This window comes from Cervus elaphus, chromosome 27, assembly GCF_910594005.1.
Source record: "Cervus elaphus chromosome 27, mCerEla1.1, whole genome shotgun sequence".
Lineage (NCBI taxonomy): Eukaryota > Metazoa > Chordata > Mammalia > Artiodactyla > Cervidae > Cervus > Cervus elaphus.
The window spans coordinates 56,675,918-56,695,974 of NC_057841.1; positions in this window are offsets into that span (position 1 = coordinate 56,675,918).

Consider the following 20,057-nt stretch of genomic DNA (forward strand, 5'->3'; position numbering starts at 1 on the left):
TCATGTTCCAAAGATAGGCATGGAAGTTTATTACTGCTTTAAACACTGAAGAAATCCAGCTGTGAGATCCTTTGTTATATTGCTTTGGCTGACTCATGTTTGCATTTGCAAGCTGATCCCATAAACAGGACACTTCCTTCTTCTGAGCTTGTGTCTGGCTCAGAATCTGATGCTGCCTGGCGTCCTGAGACCCCCTCACCTCTGCTCCTTTCCTTAATCTTCTTGGGGAAGGGAATCTACTCCATTAGTCCAAGATTTTCCTGGTAGATACAGGACGGATGGCTCAGTGTCCAGCAGGACCGAGCAAACTGATTTTCTCAAAGTGACTAAACATAATAATGGCTAAGGGAAAATATTTTACATGTCAGTCCCACTGTTTTGTTCTCGTTGTTCAGGAGTGCAGTCGTGTCCGGCTCTTCCCATTATATCCCAGAAGAAATGGACGAGATCGGAGGAGAAGGTGCACTTTTTGTTCACTCTGCTGGGAGGAGATGTTAACTGAAAGTAACAAGTCTAATTGGTATGAAGCACGGACTGCATTTCATAGTTCTTCAAATGTACTAGTCCCTAGGTAATTTTAATATATCTTGCGTGGAGGGGAACGGGCAACTACTCCTTAACAAGAGTGTGGAATTAGGAAATATTGGCAACCTACATAATGTAGTTCAGGAGAATCTATAAATCACGCATAAATATCAAATGCCAGTGGTGTGTCTTAGAGGTTGGAAATTGGGGAAGGATAGATCAATGTGTATAGATTTATTTTATCGCTTTAGCATTTGGCTGCTATTATTATGACCGAGTAAATACAAACCATTTTATGTACCCAAATAGGGACTTCCCTCGTGATCTAGTGGTTGGGAATCCTCCTGCCAATCCAGGGGACAAGGGTTTGACCCTTGGTCCAAGATCGCACATTCTACAACTCAGCCCCTCTGCCCCAACTACTGAGCTGGCTCTCTAAAGCCCAAACTCTCCAACAAAAGAAGCCATGGCCATAGACGCCGGCACACCACAAATTCACCCCACACGCAGCACTTAACGCTCCGTGCAGACATAAATAAATACATTTTCAAACCAATCAATAAATAGCCAAATATTCTAAAGCTTGTTTTCTTGACACTTTTCCTAAGATTACCTATTTTTCTTTTTGGGAGGGAGAATGGGGTGAGGTGTCAACTGGCTTCACTTTATATTTATCATCATTAACTTCAAGTGGGCTGTGATGCTTCCCAGCGATCACACGAACATTCCATACCTATTTCTCCTATTCTCCCACATGACCTTTTCAAGTTTCCGCCTCTCTTCCCAGATTTCTAGTGACAACTCCCCTCCAGCAGGCTCAGCTGATAACCCTCTTCTCTGCTGAGCTGATAAGACAAAAGCATCTGAAGATAAACTCTATCTCCTCCAACCTGTTTGAAGTTTATTCCTCCAACTCCAAACTTCTAAATTGTTTTCAGACTTGTTTTTCTCCATCGCACTAATTACTACCTGCACCTTAGTCAGAGAGGGAGAGAATTTTGTCGTTTTCGTTTTTCTACCTCCATTGCCTAAAGTGGTTCCGGACTCACAGTAGTTTCACACTAACTGGAGTGAATGCAGGCGACGGTGGTCGTTTACTGACAGTGATGAAAGAATCCGTAGGGGCTGCGTGAGGGTGCCACGGGCCGAGGCAGAAAGCTGAGCAGAAGGTAGTCTGGCCTCCACACCCGCTCCAAGCAGAGCAGCGCCAAACCTATCAGCTTGATAAGATTGTCCATATTTTAATAAAAGTATTAGTGTTATGTATTTTTTTTTGAAATGGCTTGGGTTGATCTGATGGAGATGGTGTAGGAACCAAAGCGTCTCCAAACCTGCGTCAGTGCCCTCACTGAATGGGGGCCACAAGGAGGGGGGGTGTGGGGACCATGAGGAAGAGGGGTGTGGGGACCACGAGGAGGAGGGGTGTGGGGGCAGAAGAAAGTGCCTTATGCAGCCTCCTCGCCCAGCACAGAGCACATTGTGGCCCAGGAGGAAAGAGGGTCTGACTGTGATTCAAGCATCCACATTCAGAGACTGTGTCTCGCGACACTCAGCCACCAGGGTTTATACTGGAAATCATGGTGGTTTATTTCTGTTTGGAAGGTGTGTGCTAACAGGAAGAATTACATATACACATATATACTATACGTATATGTATGTGGTGGTTTAGTCGGTGAGTCGGGTCTGACTCTTGCGACCCCATGGACTGTATGGAGCCTGTCAGTCTCCTCTCTCCATGGACTTCCCAGGCGGGAATACTGGAGTGGGTTGCCATTTCCTTCTCCATGTACATGTGTATGTGTGTGTATATATATATATACATCCATATGTACATACCTATGTGTGTATATATATACATGTATGTATGTATACTCAGTTGTGTCTGATTCTTTGCAGCCCCATGGACTGTAGCCCCTAGACTTCTCTGTCCATGGAATTTTCCAGGCAAGAATGCTGGAGTGGGTGGCCACTTCCCAACCCAGGGGATTGAACCCTCATCTCTTATGTCTCCTGCACTGACAGGCAGATTCTTTTAACACTAGCACCGGGAAGCCCCATATGTGTGTATATATGATATGTAAGATATATTTTTCATGCAAATTCTTACTATGTCATTCCAACCCCCCAATAAGCACACATACCGCGATTCATTAAAAAAGGTAAAAGAGCTCCTTCCCTCCACATGCCCCCTGATGACAGCCTAAATCCCTCCCCAGCCCAGAGGAGTCCTCTCTCCCCATCCTTCCTGCTGCTTCTCCTCCCACGTTGCTTGCTGGCAAGGTGGGGCAGCTTGTAGAGCTCCAAACTCCCTCTCATTTCTCACCCTGTTCCTTTCTGCTCTTGTTCCCTCAGCACACATTTTGACCCCACTGACTACAATGCCCTTTCCCCTTCTCTTAAGTCTTGAATATTCCTTCTCTGTTTATTTGCTGCATACAGGGAAGCCTTCCCTGAACTCTCCAGCTTATCTTGGCCTTCCCAGTTAGGTCATCCCATAAAATGCTTGATATATTGCTTTTGCTACTGTGTCAGTTTCTTTGGCTACTGTAACAAATTACCACAAACTTGATTGCTTTAAAAAAATACAGATATATTACTTTACAGTTCTGTAGAAGTCTGACAAAGTCCTCACTGGGCTGAAATCAATATATCAACAGGGCTGTGTTCTTTCTGGAAGTTCTTAGGGACAATCTGTTCCTTTGCCTTTTCCATTCCATTTCTTGGCTTCTGGGCCCTTTCTCCATCTTCAAGACCAGCCCCATCTCTGGCTCTCAGTCTGAATTTCCCTGTTCCACTAATAAAGACCCTTGAGATTTCATTCAGCCCAATTAGATAGTTCAGGATAATCTCCCAATTTAAAGAGCCTTAACTTTAAAACATCTACAAAGTAGATGTAAAATTTGATTTTACAGATTGTAAAATTTGTAAAAAAATATTTATGAGTCCCAGAGATTGGATATGGACATTTTTTGAGGTCATGATTCTACTAATCACAGCCATGCTCCTAAATCACCTTATAATTCAGACATTAATTAGATTTCCTCATTAAATATTTCAGTTTCTAAGGGTATAAAATCAAGAAGGCTTGGCACAGTCATGAAGGAGGCATGCTCCCGTCTCCTCTTTAGTGATGCCTCTGCCTGCCCTTCTCTCCGCTCCATTTCCCACGACCGACCCCCCACCCCCACCCCCACCCCCACCCCCACCCCCACCCCACCATGCTGCCCTGAGGAGGACCTGAAGTTGGCAGATTTTCTAAGCTCTTCCCCTTACCCCTACCTAAGTCTTCCTGGGCTTTCTAGGACTTATTCGATGGAGAAGGATATGCAAGTGTGAAAATGAAGGCATTTGATCTTAACAAACTTGAAATCTCTGGGCCCCCTGAGTCTTGCAGACTGAACTCTGAGCTAGGGAAAGTGAGTGTTTAAATGTCTCTCCCCAGCTTGGGACAACACTCCTTCTCCTCCTTGTAAGCTGTTGTGCTGTTTGTTTTTGCTAGTGTTTGTGGTCAGTCGCTCAGTCGTGTCTGACTCTCTGCAACCCCATGGACTGTAGCCTGCCAGGCTCTTCTGTCCGTGGGATTTTCCAGTCAAGAGTACTGGAGTGGGTTGCCATTTCCTCTTCTAGGGGATCTTCCCGGCTTAGGGATCTAACCCCCGTCTCCTGCATTGGCAGGCGGGTTCTTTACCACTGTGCCACCTGGGAAGACCTGCTATGCTGAGTGCTGGGGTCAGTTTTTATCATTTTAAATTTCAGTGAGTTTACACTTGACATCGATAAGTCACACATGGAATTACATAATAAATTAATATTGCCCCAAACAAATTACCACTGGGTAGCAGGAGAGCTAGCAAGCACTAGAAGACTGAGAGGGAAAAAATGATTTTAGTTAGTGACCAAGGGAAACCCTCCAGAGGAGGCGGGATTGGAAGTGGGTGTTGAGTGTCAGCGCCCTGTTACACCGGGACAGCAAAGGAGGCTTCTGAGATCAGGCACACACAGAGGCGCAAAAGCAAGTAAATATTCAGGCAGATTCGGGAGCTACCCAGTAGACCAGTCCAACTGGACTGTGGACACTGTTGGGAGGTAAATCAGAGAGGTGGACACACATTGTCAAAACAAAAGGCCCAGGTAATATATTTTTTTTTGTTCATCTCTGCTAAGAGAGAAAAGAAAAAGTCACCATAGGAAATGAAACTCTGGTTATTCTGAGTTCATGAATAAAACACTTAGCAAATATTTATGAACAATATATGCGTGCCTGCTTGTATACACATGTCTGTCTAAACAGGTAGATCTTTCTCTAAGACTCCTTTTGTATAAAAGATACAGAAACCATGACATAACCAAGCTGATATTCCAAATATGTGTCTATTGGTTGAGCCATGGCACCAACCAATCAGAAAAGCTATCAGTGGTTAAGAGCTGGTATGGATGAACCAGTGTGGACCAGTGGGAGATCAGCTCTAGACATCACTGTTTAAAACTCCTGCTGCTTATTTAGCAAAACTAGATGTCCTTTCATTTTCTTTTTAAAAATATACCATTTCAAAGAATACAGTTGGGTATATTTTTTGGACTTAACAAGCCATGATTTTTATAATCGTTTTTGCCGTGATTATCACAGTTCACTCCGCCTTAGCAGTACTTAGAGTAATCAGTATCACGTCCCTCTATATTGTAAGGACAAGAAAAGGACAGGGTGCATCTCTAGAAAAGACCAGCTGAACTTTAGGAGATGTTTGCATATGCTGGGATGATCATCTAGAGTCTATTATAAGAATAGATGGTCAATTTGATTTTGGTAATCACTGGGGCTGCAGTTGGAGGATGTATCTTTCCCTGATTGTTAAATACTACTGCACAGCCGTGGAGAAGGGAATGACAACAGACTCCAATATTCTTGCCTGGAGAATTTCATGGACAGAAGAGCCTGGAGAGCTATGGTCTGTGGGGTTGCAAAGAGTTGGACACAACTGAGCAACTGATGCACACACACATAGACACTGCACAGTTATTGTGATATCAGAGGTTGGAATAACTCGCAACAAAGAGAGCAGGAAACACAAGCCCTACCCCAGTGACAGACAACGTATTCTGGACAGGCGCCTGATCAGTAAATTCATAGCAATGGTGAAAAGCTGCGTATTCTAGATCAGTGCCCTGTGGCATAACATTACTTACCTTTAGCCAGAAGTGGGGACTGAAAAAGGGAAATGCAGGCCCTGATAGCCAAGAGATAGCATGATACCGTCAACTGACCTTGGCATCACTGGGCAGTGACCTGGTACTCACAGCTAGACCACCGTACAGTGTAACAAGACCACTACAAGAAGGGAAAATGACAAGCCACTGTCCTTCATGATCACATACATAATGTGCTCAAACAAATGTTATCAAATTGAATCCAGGAAGTTACAAAAAAATGTCATATATCCTAACCAAGTCAGGCTTATTCCAGAGTTATAAGACTGGCCTAACTGTTAAAATCCATCAATAAAATTCTCCACATTAAGAAGAAAAATATCTGATAAGTTTTTAAAAATAGGGAAAAATAATCTGTTAAAGTTCAGTCCCTGTTCATGACTTAAAAATAAGCAAAATGCTTAGAAAGCTAAGAAAGGAACTTCCTTAATTTGATCAATGACTATCCACAAAATTTATAGAAAGTGTCATATTTAATGGTGAGAAATTGAGAGCATCTGATCTGAGATCACAAATGAGGTAAGAATGTTTTCATGACAGTTTTTGTGCAATGTTATATTGGAGATTAGCCAGTGAAAAAGGCCAAAAAAAGGAACTAAATTATATGCAGATTGAAAAGGAAAAATTATGTCCTTATTTAGAGATAATGTGATTGTGTGTGTGAAATGTGCACAAGAATCTATAAACTACTACAACTAAGAAATGAATTCATCATTGTTGCTAGATCCATGGTTAATACATGAAGAAAATCAGTCAATTCTATTTCTGTATGAAAGAAACAATTGTCATAGAAAATGAAATGATGAATTTTAGGAAGATACCATTTTCAGTAGCACCAGTGAACAGAAATAAAACAAAAATGAAAGACCTCTACACAGAAAACAGCAAAACAGACTGAGCCAAACTGAAGAAGGCTTGTAGGGAAAGGAGGGCTGTATTATGATCATAGTCTGCAGCCTAATTAGTAAACTAGAAGATATACCAGAAAGATGTTAGCTGTACTCATATTGATCTTTCTTGTTTTAATGAAATCACAATCAAAATGATGTTTTAAAATTTAAGTTGACAAGTTATTTATCAATTTAATAGGAATGTAAAGGACCAAAGATAGTCAACACAAACTTGAACAAAGATAAGCTGAGTTGGAGGATTTCTGTAATCAGATATCAAGACAGGGTAAAAAGCTATGGTAATTAGTTTTGCCAAGTGGTTCAAAGATGGACAGTAACCCAAACTGGATAGAATAGAAAGTCCAGAGACACACTGCATATATGCAGTAAAAATCAACATTCAAAAAATGAAGATCATGGCATCTAGTCCCATCACTTCGTGACAAATAGATGGAGAAACAATGGAAACAGTGACAGACTTTATTTTCTTGGGTTCCAAAATCACTGCAGATGGTGACTGCAGCCATGAAATTAAAAGACGCTTGCTCCTTGGAAGAAAAGCTATGACCAACTTAGACAGCATATTAAAAAGCAGAGACATTACTTTGCCGACAAAGGTCCATCCAGTCAAAGCTACGGTTTGGTCCAGTAGCCATGGATGGATATGAAAATTGGACTATAAAGAAAGCTGAGTGCCGAAGAATTGATGCTTCTGAACTGTGGTGTTGGAGAAGACTCTTGAGGGTCACTTGTACTACAAGGAGATCCAACCGGTCCATACTAAAGGAAATCAGTCGTGAATATTCATTGGAAGGACTGATGCTAAAGCTGAAACTCCAATACTTTGGCAATCTGATGCAAAGAACAGACTCATTTGAAAAGACCCTGATGCTGGCAAAGATTGAAGGCAGGAGGAGAAGGGGACGACAGAGGATGAGATGGTTGGATGGCATCACTGACTCAATGGACAGGAGTTTGAGCAAGCTCCGGGAGTTGGTGATGGACAGGGAGGCCTGGTGTGCTGCAATCTATGGGGTCGCAAAGAGTCAGACACAACTGAGCAACTGAACTGATTTATGGAATGAAAAAAATTGGAAAAGATGTCTTTAACAGCAATAATCAATGATGAATCTTGTACTGTACCTCACATGTCACATAAAATTAATCCCAGGTGGATTTTATTTTATCGGTAGCTTTGAAATGTCATCTATTTATTTATTGTTGGCTGCCCTGGGTCTCTGTTGCTGTGCAGAGGCGTCCTCTAACTGCGGTGGGCAGGGGTCACTCTCAGAGTACTCGGGCTCCTCACTGGAGTGACTCCTTTCATTGCGGAGCACGGGCTGTAGGCGAAAGGCCTCAGTAGTCGGGGCTCATGAGCCTGGTTGCTTCACAGCATGGGAAATCTTCCCGGACCAGGGATCGAACCCGCATTCCCTGCTTTGGCAGGTGGACTCTTACCCACCATATTACCAGGAAGCCCCCCAGGTGAATTTTAGACCTAAATTTTAAAAAAGTAAACAAAGCTCTAGAATTTAACAAGGGAGAAGAGCTTTATAACTTTGGCAAAGGCAAACTTTTTTACACAAAACACAAAAACTGCACACTCTAAAGAATAAAATTAACAAATCTCACTACATTAAATTTAATTTAATTTGATGGGCATGAGTTTGAGTAAACTCCGGGAGTTGGTGATGGACAGGGAGGCCTGCCGTGCTGCCATTCATGGGGTCGCAAAGAGTCGGACACGACTGAGTGACTGAACTGAACTGAAAGTTAATAATTTATTAATTAAATAATTTATTATTTATAATTTATTTATTATTTATAATTAAATAATTTATTATTAACTTCAATAATTTATTAGATTATTTGATTTAATAAATTAAAATTGATAAATTATTTTCATCACAATTAAGTCTGTACAATTAAATACTGTACAAAAATAAGAATAAACACCCTCTGCCTGCATGCAACAGCATGGATAAATCTCACGAACATCATTTAAGGAAAGAAGCCCATCACAAAAGTGTACACACTAAATTATTCCACTTACATAGAGCTCAAAAACTGGAAAGAGGTATTTGTGGAATCAGAAGTCAATGCAATGGTAACCTTCGGGTGCCTACTGGCTGGGTTGAGTACAAGGGTATCTTCAGAGTGCTGACACTATTCTATTTTCGGATTTAGTGTCTACCTCATCAGTCCAGTCATTCAGTCATGTCTAACTCTTTGTGACCCCATGGACTGCAGCACGCCAGGTCTCCCTGTCCATCACCAACTCCCGGAGCTTGTTCAAACTCATGTCCAAAATCTGTGATGCCCTCCAACCATCTCATCCTCTGTTGTTCACTTATATGGGCTGCCATTCCCTTCTCCAGGGGATCTTCCTGACCCAGGGATCAAACCCAGGTCTCCTGTACCACAGGCTGATTCTTTTCCATCTGAGCTACCAGGGAAGCCCTTATGAAAATACTTCACAATCTACACTGAACATTTTTGCACATTCGATGTTTCTGACTTCTGTTGAAATCTTTAATAAAAACAAAGGAAAAACGTGGTCTTGATTCCATTTGCTCTGCCTGTTAGATCATCATTCCTTTGGACCAACACATAGAGGAACCCCTAAAAAGTGTTCTTATCTCAATGTCTCTTTTTTATCTCTCTTAAACCAGTTCCCTCACCAGTTTGAAGTCCCAGTGCCACCTCGGTGTCGTTCCCTTGACCACCTTACTTAACGATTCTGGCTTTTTCCCACTGCACCCCGATCTCATTTTCTTTCTAGTTTTTTTTTTTACAAATCACTCTGACACACTAGGTAATTTATTTGTTTTATTTGTTGCTTATTTTCTCCCTCCTTTTTTTATTCCCTGATGAATCTGGAGCAATATATGATATTTTATTATCATAATATATGTTGAATAGAGTAATTTTGAGATTGGAGAAACAGAAGAAAGGACAAGTCTTAGAGAAAATTGAGTATTTTGTTTTCAAACTTGAAGGACTAAAATGCATTTTGGATATGCAATGAAGACGGATAACACTGAAGTAGTTGAACAAATGAGTCTGGAATTCAAAAATGAATGTAAATATATAAAAATAAATATAAATTATTAAAGGCATGGGAAAAATAAAATTGTATGAAGGAATTAAGAGAATGAGTACAGAGAGGGAATATTGAGATCACAGAAATAGGAGGATGATGCACCAAAAACTGATTTAAAAAAAAGCCAATGAATTGGGAGAAAAACTGGATTTATGTAGCTTGAAGTCTTAGATTTCTTTGTAAATTTCATGATGCCATAAAAATAGGGTTCAATTACAAGTTCAACTAATGAATTAAAATGGCTAGTATGTAGCCATTTAAAGCTTGTGTATGTATATTTTCATGATGATAAAGTGTGAAATTAAAATTTTATTCAAAATAAAATAGGAAGCTATTTAAGACTGTTGAGTCAGTTTAAAATCTGTAAGGAAAAATAATTTGTATCTTATTCCTGAAAACAGCGTGGCCAGAGGTCACAGCTTATCTTTACTAGCAAATAAGTGTCCCCTCTGGGCACATGATATGTATGCATGGAGTCAAGCAGTCACAGACACCTGGGGAGGAGCCTGGCTTTGGTAACAAGCAGGCGTTTGGGACCCAAGTGTCCACAGATGACCCTGAAATTATCTGGTACCTCATCTCCATCTGTCCCCCTTCACTGATTCTCTCTTGGCTTTTAGGCTCAGACACCCCATACTTGAGTTGGAGTCACTGCTCCCCTCTCTACAACCTTAAAGAGACCCCAAACGAGTGATGTTTACTTAAAAATTTAGTTAAACCAAGTAACTGGGCTTCCCAGGTGACTCAGTTGGTAGAGAATCTGCCTGCCAATGCAGGAGACGTAGATCTGACCCCTGGGTCGGGAAGATCCCCTGGAGGAGGAAATGGCAACCCACTCTGGTATTCTTACCTGGAGAATCCCATGGACGGAGGAGCCTGGCAGGCTACAGCCCATGGGGTCGCAAAGAGTCAGACACAACTGAGTGTCTGAACACACACAAACCAAATAACTACTACATTGCTGGGGAGAACTGTCCTGCAAACTCAAGTGGAGAGGGTTCCCACCAATGTGAAGTGCCAGGGTCATGGGTTTTAGGTGTGGTGGGAGGCTCCATGAGTCCTGGAGGCAGTTTCTTTTTGCTTATTTGTCCACATTTTCTTTCTTGTGATAAAATGTACTTAAAACTTATGTATCTTGACCGCTCTTTTTATTCTTTCTACATGTGATTTGTTTATTTTTGGCTGCACTGGGTCTTCCTTGCTGTGTGCGGACTTCCTCCAGTTGTGGTGAGCTGTGCACAGGCTCCTTGTTGCAGTGGCTTCTCTTTTTGCGGAGCACCAGCCCTGGGTACACAGGCTTCAGTAGTTGTGGTACCCAGGCTTAGTTGCCCCAAGCCATGTAGGATCTTAGTTCCCAGACTAGAAATCAAACCCACGTGCCCTGCGTTGGCAGGCAGATTCTTCACCGCTGGATCACCAGGGAAGTCCTTAAGCACTCTGCAGCGTACAATCCAGCGGCACCGAGGCCCTTCACACTGTTGTACAACCATCACCACCATCCACCTCCAGAACACTCTTCAGTTTGTGCAGCTGAAACTCTGTGCCCATTAAACAGGAGCTCCGCCTTCTCTGCCCCATCCAGCCCCTGAAAACTACCACCCTACTTCCTGTCTCTATGATTTTGATTGTCCCAAGTACCTCATATAAGTTGAATCACAAGTTGTTTGTCCTTTAGTGATTGGCTTATTTCACTCAGTATAATGTTCTCAAGGGAGCTTCCCTGGTAACTCAATAGTAAAGAATCCACCTGCCAAGGCAGAAGATGCGAGTTTGATCCCAGGATTGGGAGGATTCCCTGGAGAAGAAAATGGCAACCCATTCCGGTATTCTTGCCTGGAAAATCTCATGGACAGAGGAGCCTGGCGGGTTACAGTCCATGGGGTCGCAAAGAGCTGGACACAACTCAACAACTAAACAGCACCACTCAGGGGTCATCCATGTTGTAGCAGTTGTTAGAATCTCTCTTTTTTAAGGTTGGATGATATTCCATTGCAATGGATGGACCCCAGTTTGCTTATCCAGTCATCTACTGATGGACATTTGGGTTACTTTCTGTGTTTCAACTGAATCATGTTGCTACAGAATATTGATGTACAAATACCTCTTTGAGATCCTGCTTCTAATTCTTTTGAGTGTATGCCCAGAAGCGGAATTACTGGATCATATATTAATTCTATTCTTAATTTTTTGAGGCACCACCATACTGTTTTCCACAGTAACTGTATCACGTTGCATTCCCACCAGCAGTGTACAATCCCAGGCTGGGATTATTTCCTAACCATCCCTTCCTGCAGTCCTTGCTGGCCTTTTCGGAGCAGAGTCATTCCCTATCTGCTCTCTTCACCCTCCCCTTCCAGGGCCCTTCAAGCTTTGCTCTGGCTCTTGGATTAGCTGAAGGAAAAAAAAGACCCCCACCCCACACCTCTGAGTCTTCCCTGGGCTCCTAGGCTTCTAGCAGATTCCGCATTCCCTCCATAGGAATACCTGGAGAGCCTCTACCCTGGAGGGCCACCCATTCCGCATCCCGTCTCCCTCCCAGTCTCTGCCTTCACCGCAGGTCAATCCCACGTTCACCACTATCTTCCTCGAGGAAGAGAGCATCTTTATTTGTTCAGAGCCCAGCTTCAGATGGTCCAAGTGACCACCTGGGAGCTCCGTCTTCATCTTGTGCTACTTGGCAGGCATCATCCCTCTTTCCCAGCCAGAGGAAGGATCCAGCCCTTCCAATTCCCAACCTTTGAACAATTTTTGGCTTCTCCCAGCACATTACTTTTCCAGGCTGAAGAAAATCCCCTATTCTTGGTTTTTCTGCAGAATGAAGATTATTGTTAAGTCATATGCCAAGGGAATCGTCTCCTTTCCGTGGAGCCCCTGAGACTCCAATATGTAAGGAAATAATTCTCTAGACTTTAACAGTGGCAAAATGACTTAAATGTGTGTTGAGCACATTAAGATAATTCCCACCAAAGGCAGGGCTAGAGCAGGGAAAGATTTTCCACAATTTATTTCAATATACTTCTTTACATTTAACAATGTAGTTTAGTATAGTGATGAGTACAATAATAAAAATATGCTTTTGAAATTGAAACTAGGATTTTAAAATGTATTTATCTACACTTTACATCTTTCCCAAAATAGCTTGAGGTAGAATATCATAAATATTCCCAATTATCTTAATAGTTGGAAGCACATAACATTTACTAAGAACTGGGAATTTAAAGTGAGCTAAATATCTGAGCAAAATTGACTCAGAGAAGAGGCTCCAAGTATTCAAATATTGATTTTCACTGCAAGGCAATACTGTTCCTTGCCTTACAAAATTAATTAAGCTCTGTGTTAATTAATCACTACGCCTCTATAATGAGAGGCTGCCAATCACTCTGTCAGATTGTTTACAGCTGAAATCCTAGCCGAAAATTCATCTGGTTAATCATCTAAGTTAAATTTAACCTATGTCTCAGGACCTCACACGTAATTCTAGATCATATCTGTGATCCTAGCTTGCAAATCTCCTGTGTGCCTTTTTGCTTCTGCAAGAAGGTAGCCAAGTTCCAAATCTCACAGAACCTCAGACCAAAACTTATCTGAACCTTCCAAGGCTATGACAATAGAACCAACACACAGAAAATCTGGGCGTTTGTCTTTTCTGCCTCATAGAGCAGTAGTTTGATAAATAACTTCATCTGAATTTTAACCATAAATTAAATTCTCAGACAACTTTGCATCTTAAAGAGTTTCGAATATGAAATCAATATGTCACCGATCTGTGAAAAAATATAAACAATCATTTCAATTACAACACTATGTATGTTTTACCCAGAAACGTAAGACTTTTGGCCTATCACCTTTTGCTGATCTTTATTCTCTTTCTCTTGTGTGTTGTGAGTTAGTCTTTCAGTTGTGTCCGACTCTTTGTGACACCATGTAACGTATATTCCGCCAGGCTCCTCTGTCCACGGGATTTCCCAGGCAGGAATAAGGAGTGGGTTGCCATTCCCTTCTCCAGGGGATCTTACTGACCCATGGATCGAGCCTGAGTCTCCCACATCGCAGGCAGTCCCTACAGTCTGAGCCACTATGGAGCCAACTTCCTTGAAGGGGTTTCGTAGGTGGCTCAATGGTAAAGAATCCATTTGCCAAGCAGGAGATGCAGGTTCCATCCCTGGGTCGGGAAGATCCCCTGGAGAAGGAAATGGCAACCCACTCTAGTATTCTTGCCTGGGAAATCCCAAGGACAGAGGAACCTGGCAGGCTACAGTCCATGAGGTCACAAAAGAGTCAGACAGGACTGAGCGACTAAACAACAATAACAGCAACAATTTCCTTGGAAAGGAAAGCTTTAGGACTCTTTTCCTGCTATCCCAGGTAAATGTTACTCTCTCTGGCACTTATGATTTTTAAAACCAGATTAAACAAGGTCTTCCTGGACTGAGACTCTCGTTAAGCCTCCGGGGTGATGACAAAAACCTGTCCAAAGCAAAGATACAATGGAGTCATGCCATGTTTCAGCCATTTAACATGACCCGAGATGGGCAACAAGGTCCTTTTAAGCCCCACTAGCTGTTTTTGACATTGGAATTTTCTTTTATGCAGTTTCCCCTCAAGCAAAGGCATGGGAGTGTGGAGGGGAAGGACAGGGGTGGGAATTTGGAAAAAGGAAAAATCACAGGATAAAACTGGCCCGGGAACCAGCCCAAGTCTGTGGTCAGAGAAGAATGCAGTGGTAGGACCGGTGATCTGTCGAAGGTCAGTCACGTCCTGAAGTTCAGGGTCAGGCAGTAATTTCAAGCAGCACTGTTCGTTAAGGCAGGCACGAGCCACGTGTGGCCATTGAACATTTGGGATGTGGCTGGTCTTAATTTGAGTACCAGTTAAGCGTAAAACATACACCAGATTTCAAAGACTTAGTATGAAAAAAAGTCAGTGATTTCACTAATTGTTGATAATGATTACAGATTAAGATGATGGATATACTAGGTTCAATAAAATCTGTTATTAAAATTAATTATGTCTGTGCCTTTAATTATTTCATGTAGCTACTAGAATTTTAAAAATTGTATCTGTGGCTCACATGGTGTTTCTGTGGGTCGGCTCTAGTTGAGAGCTATCTTCTCGGGGATAAGCTAAGCTTCTCATAGCCCTGGAGCAAGGGATCCTGTCCGCATTGAAACTCATTGTGTCCAGTAGGGAACTGATTTTATTACCCACACACTTGATCTTTATATAATCCTGTGTAAACATATTTTCATGTTCAGCATTGCTGATGAAGGTTACTGTGGTATATCTATCCAGAGGTTTTTTTTCACAATCACCGATTTGTATACATTTAAGGCATCCATTGAGACAAATCTCCTGCTAGACCAATGGTTCCTTTTTTTAAAAATGTGGTTTAAAAAAAAAGGCAAAAACATTATTTTTTGGCTGCTCCAGGTTTTAGCTGCAGTGTGCAGGATCCACTTCTCTGACCAGGGATTGAACCTGGGTCCCCTGCGTTGGGAGTGCAGAGTCTTAGCCACTGGACCACCAGGGAAGTCCTAGACTGGTAGCTCTTAAATATGGTTTCCAGAGCAAGAGTTTTCCCTAGGAAACTTGTGAGAAATACAAATTCTTCTTCCTCATTCCAAATCCAGTGAATCAGAAACTCTGAAGATGGAAGCTTAGGACTCTATTGATAAATCTTTCCGAGGGATTCTATTGCAGTCTAATATTTGAGCCAGCTCATTGGAAAAGACCCTGATGCTGGGAAAGACTGCAGGCAAAAGGAGAAGGAAGCGGCAGAGGATGAGATGGTTAGATGGCATCATTGACTCAATGGACGTGAGTCTGAGCAAACTCCAGGGGAAAGAGAAAGACAGGGAAGCCTGGTTTGCTACAGTTCAGGGGGTCGTAAAGAGTCAGACACAACAGAGTGACTGAGCAATGATTTGAAATTCATTTGGCACTCTGGAATAAACACTAGACTAGGACTGCCAGATACAACTTAGATGCTTCGTTACATTTGACTATCAAACCAACTGAAAGGAATTTTTTAGTGTCTTTAAGTATGTCTTATGCAATCAGTCCTGGGTGTTCATTAGAAGGACTGATGCTGAAGCTGAAACTCCAATACTTTGGCCGCCTCATGTGAAGAGTTGGCTCATTGGAAAAGACCCTGATGCTGGGAGGGATTGGGGGCAGGAGGAGAAGGGGACGACAGAGGATGAGATGGCTGGATGGCATAACCGACTCAATGGACATGAGTTTGAGTAAACTCCAGGAGTTGGTGATGGACAAGGAGGCCTGGCGTGCTGTGATTCATGGGGTCGCAAAGAGTCAGACACGACTCAGTGGCTGAATTGATTGATTGATGTGATATTAGAGACAGACTTATACTAAAATATAAAAAAACTTTACTGGCTTTACTGTTCTTCTAAAATTCAAATGTAACTGGATGTTTCTGTATTTTATTTGTTAAATCTGGCAATTCTACTTTAAAATAGTGGGTATCAACCCAGACTGTAAATTAATTTAACTCATCTGGTATGGTCCGCAGGCATTGGGATAGATTTTTTTTAAACCCCAAGTTATTCTAATGCTCAGCTGCATGCTCCTACATCAAAGTAATGTTTTTAAACTTTAATATGCATTCAAGTCATCTGGAGGTCTTGGTAAAACACAGATTCTGGTGCAGTATTTTGGGGGTGGGGCCTGAGATTTGGCCTTCCTGACAGACTCCCAAGTGATGTCACTGCTCCTGGGGACCGCATTCTGAGAGCAGAGCAGAAAGAGCGCAGAGACCAGTGCTTTGACATCTGGTCAATGCCACCCAGGAGGCTACCTGGAAGACAACCACGCGTCAGGGAAGAGGTTCCAAGTACCTAGACTGCAAGAGTCTCGAAAGGGAGAAGCCACATCTGTCCCAGGAGGAAAGGCTTTATGGCAGAAGTGGCATTTTTTAAATCTTGTCGTACATTTAAAAAAACATGGCTGCAGTATTTTGCAAGAGATAAAAACTGGTGCTGCAGATGCTGCCATGAAAAGAAATGAAAACTTGTAAAACACGTGCTCTTGACTTTCCAACCAGAGAGCAGGCAGAGGCTGGAGCATCGGTAAGGGCGATGTTGTTGTTCAGTCTTTAAGCCACTAAGTCACTAAGTCATTAAGTCGTGGATTCTTTCACGACCCCATGGACTGTAGCCCGCCAGGCTCTTCTGCTGGAATATAAAAAAGTAATACTTAGAAAACAATTTTAAAATGTATCTAATGGACTATGGCTCTGATTAAGGAGATGGGAATAGCTATCTGTTGCTATGTAAAAACTATGCTAGCATTTGTTAGTTTTAAATAACCGTCATTTATCAAGTCTTAGAATTGGATGCTGTGAGTTGCTCCCTCATGAGGCCTCAGCAGGAGGATTGATGGGGGTCAGAACTGCCTGCTCATTCACCCTCAAAAAGGCTAGACCAGATTTCATCACTTGGTGGCAGCAGTGTTCTCAGAGGACAAACTCCAGTACACAGGGCTTTCTTTATAAGCCTCAGCATCTGTGCGTTTACTAACATCCCATTGGCAAAGTAAGTCACATGGCCAAATCCAGTGTTAATGTATGAGGGACTCCCCAAAAAGGCATGGCCACCAGGGGTGTGTTTCACTGTCAATCTTTATTATTACAATTTACCCCAGAGGGCTAATGTCAGATAATGTATTGATTCGAGAGCAGAGTATAAATAGGAAAAATAGTAGGAAATAAAACTTGAGAAATAGATCATTACTTGAAATTCATGCAATATGAATGAATGCAATATGCCAGAAATGAATGCAATATGCCAGATCAGAGGGAATCCGAGATAGTTTAGACAGAAAAGCCCCATAGGCACAGGCCAGGATAGTCTTTTTTTCTTTTTTTTTACTCTGGTGGGTCTTTGCTGCTACACGCAGGCTTTCCCTAGTTGTGCTAAGCGGGGGCGACTCTTAGATGCAGTGTGCTGGCTTCTCCTTGCGGTGGCTTCTCTCCAGAGCACAGGCTCGAGGCGCTCAGGGCTCGGGAGTTGCAGCTCTGGGCTCCAGAGCACAGGCTCAGTAGTGGTGGCACACGGGCTTCGTTGCTCCCAGGCGTGTGGTATCATCCCGGACCAGGGATCAAACCAGCGGCCCCTGAATTTCAAGGCGGATTCCTAACCGCTGGACCACCAGGGAAGCCCCAGGATAGTCTTTTAATCCCAAGAATCGGTCGGTGTTCTCAGGCAGCCTGCAACAGAAACTGTGCCCCATACAGAATTAATTGAATTATTTCACTGGAAAGAGGCCACAGAACCGAAGGAAACGCTGCGCAACCAAGTCTCAGGAAGAAGACAAACCCAGATGACACTCCTGAACCTGAGTTCAAGGAGCAGGACCCAGTAGGAAGTGTTTCCAAGACACTGTTAAAATGAATCAGGACCCAAGATTCTCTCCACCCAAGATTCAAACTTCCGAGACAGAATCCTAAGGGTCTCTATGAGTCATCGCTCACTGTCTGGCTGAGGTTAGGAACAGCCTCCTGGTCAACAGTCCCAAGAAGAATGCATGCAGTGGGGACAGATAATTTTGCAAGGAATTTCCCAAAACAGGCAAACAACTGAAAAGGCTTGAAGAGGCACATGAAATGATGCTCAACATCACTCACTGTTAGAGGAAATGCAAATCAAAACTACAATGGGGTATCACCTCACAGGGGTCAGAAAGGCCATCAACGACAGCAGCAACAACTACAAAAATCTGCAAACAATAAATGCTGGAGAGGGTGTGGAGAAAAGGGAATCTCCCTACACTGTTGATAGGAGTGTGAAAATCCCATGGACAGAGAAGCCTGGTGGGCTACAGTCCATGGAATCGAGTTGGACTTGACTCAGTGACGAAACCATAGCCATTATGGAGAAGAGTTTGGAAGTTCCTTAAAAAAACTAAAAATAGAGCTACCAGGTGACCCAACCCCAATCCCAGGATTGCTCAACAACTCAAAAACTGAATAGCTCAAAGAAAGCCAACCCCACACTCCTTATTCCACAGCCTTCTTGTTACTTGGGCCACATTCAATATATATTCCACATTCCGGTTCTCCAACCCTATTTCCCTTCATGGATTTCCTCCTCAATGCAACCCTTCAGCCCTCACATTTGGCACAGTTTTTTTTCTGGCTCTTCCTCAACCACAGTTTGGATTTTTTTTTTTTTTGTAAACTCTTCTGATTTGCTTTACATGGTCCATTCAACTTGCCTCTGGACCCCTTCCATGCACCCCTAATCCAGTCCTCCTCTCCGGCCCCTGCCTGCCCCCCAGTATCAAATCTACTCCTGCCCAGCCCCACAGACCTTTCAAGAAGGACTTGGGCAACCGAACGGAACTGTATTTTAGGGAAATTAATCTGACCACCATGTATAGGGCAGGCTGGAGGCAGCAGGCTAGCTGGGAGCCTTCTACAAAATGTGAGAATCTGAACATGGAATGAACAGGGAATGGAAAGTGAATAAAAATTAAACGAAAGACACAGGCCCTTGGATTTGTATTGGGCTGTCAGGGGAACCATTTGATATCACTGAAGTCTTGATTTGAGGGTTTAAGGAGGAAGAAGCTTTCTAAAGTGGAAGCAGTGGGTATTGGACTATTGTTAAAGAATTTTGGTGAAAAAAATTACAGTGAGATGCAAAAACTGGGCTAAAGTAGAATCATAGAAAATGATTTGTAAGTACTTTAAACATTTTATTTTAACTAAAACATACGTGTACCTTTATTCATGAGCATTTTGAGTCAGAGTCCAAGTCTTTGAGTAAGTGACTGACTTCTGCTGAATCATCACAGGGTATCTTGATCCTAAATTTTGTTGTTCTTCAGTCACTAAGTTGTGTCCAACTCTTTACCACCCTGAGGACTGCAGCACACCATGCTCCTCTGCCCTCCACCGTCAGCCAGTATTTGCTCAAACTCATGTCCATTGAGTCGGTGATGCCATCCAACCACCTCATCCTCTGTTGCCCCCTTCTCTTTCCGCCTTCAATCTTTCCCAGCATCAGGGTCTTTTCCAATGAATTGGCTCTTCTCATCATGTGCTCTAAGTATTGGAGTTTCAGCTTCAGGATCAGTCCTTCCAATGATTGTTCAGGGCTGATTTCTTTAGGATGGACTCGTTTGATCTCCAAGGGACTCTTAAGAGTCTTTTCCAGCACCACATTTCAAAAGTGTCAATTCTTAGGCACTCAGCCTTCTTTTTGTTCTCACATCCCTACACAACTCCTGGAAAAGACATAGCTTTGACTATACAGACCTTTATTGGCAAAGTTATGTCTCTGCTTTTTAATACGCTCTCTAGGTTTGTCATA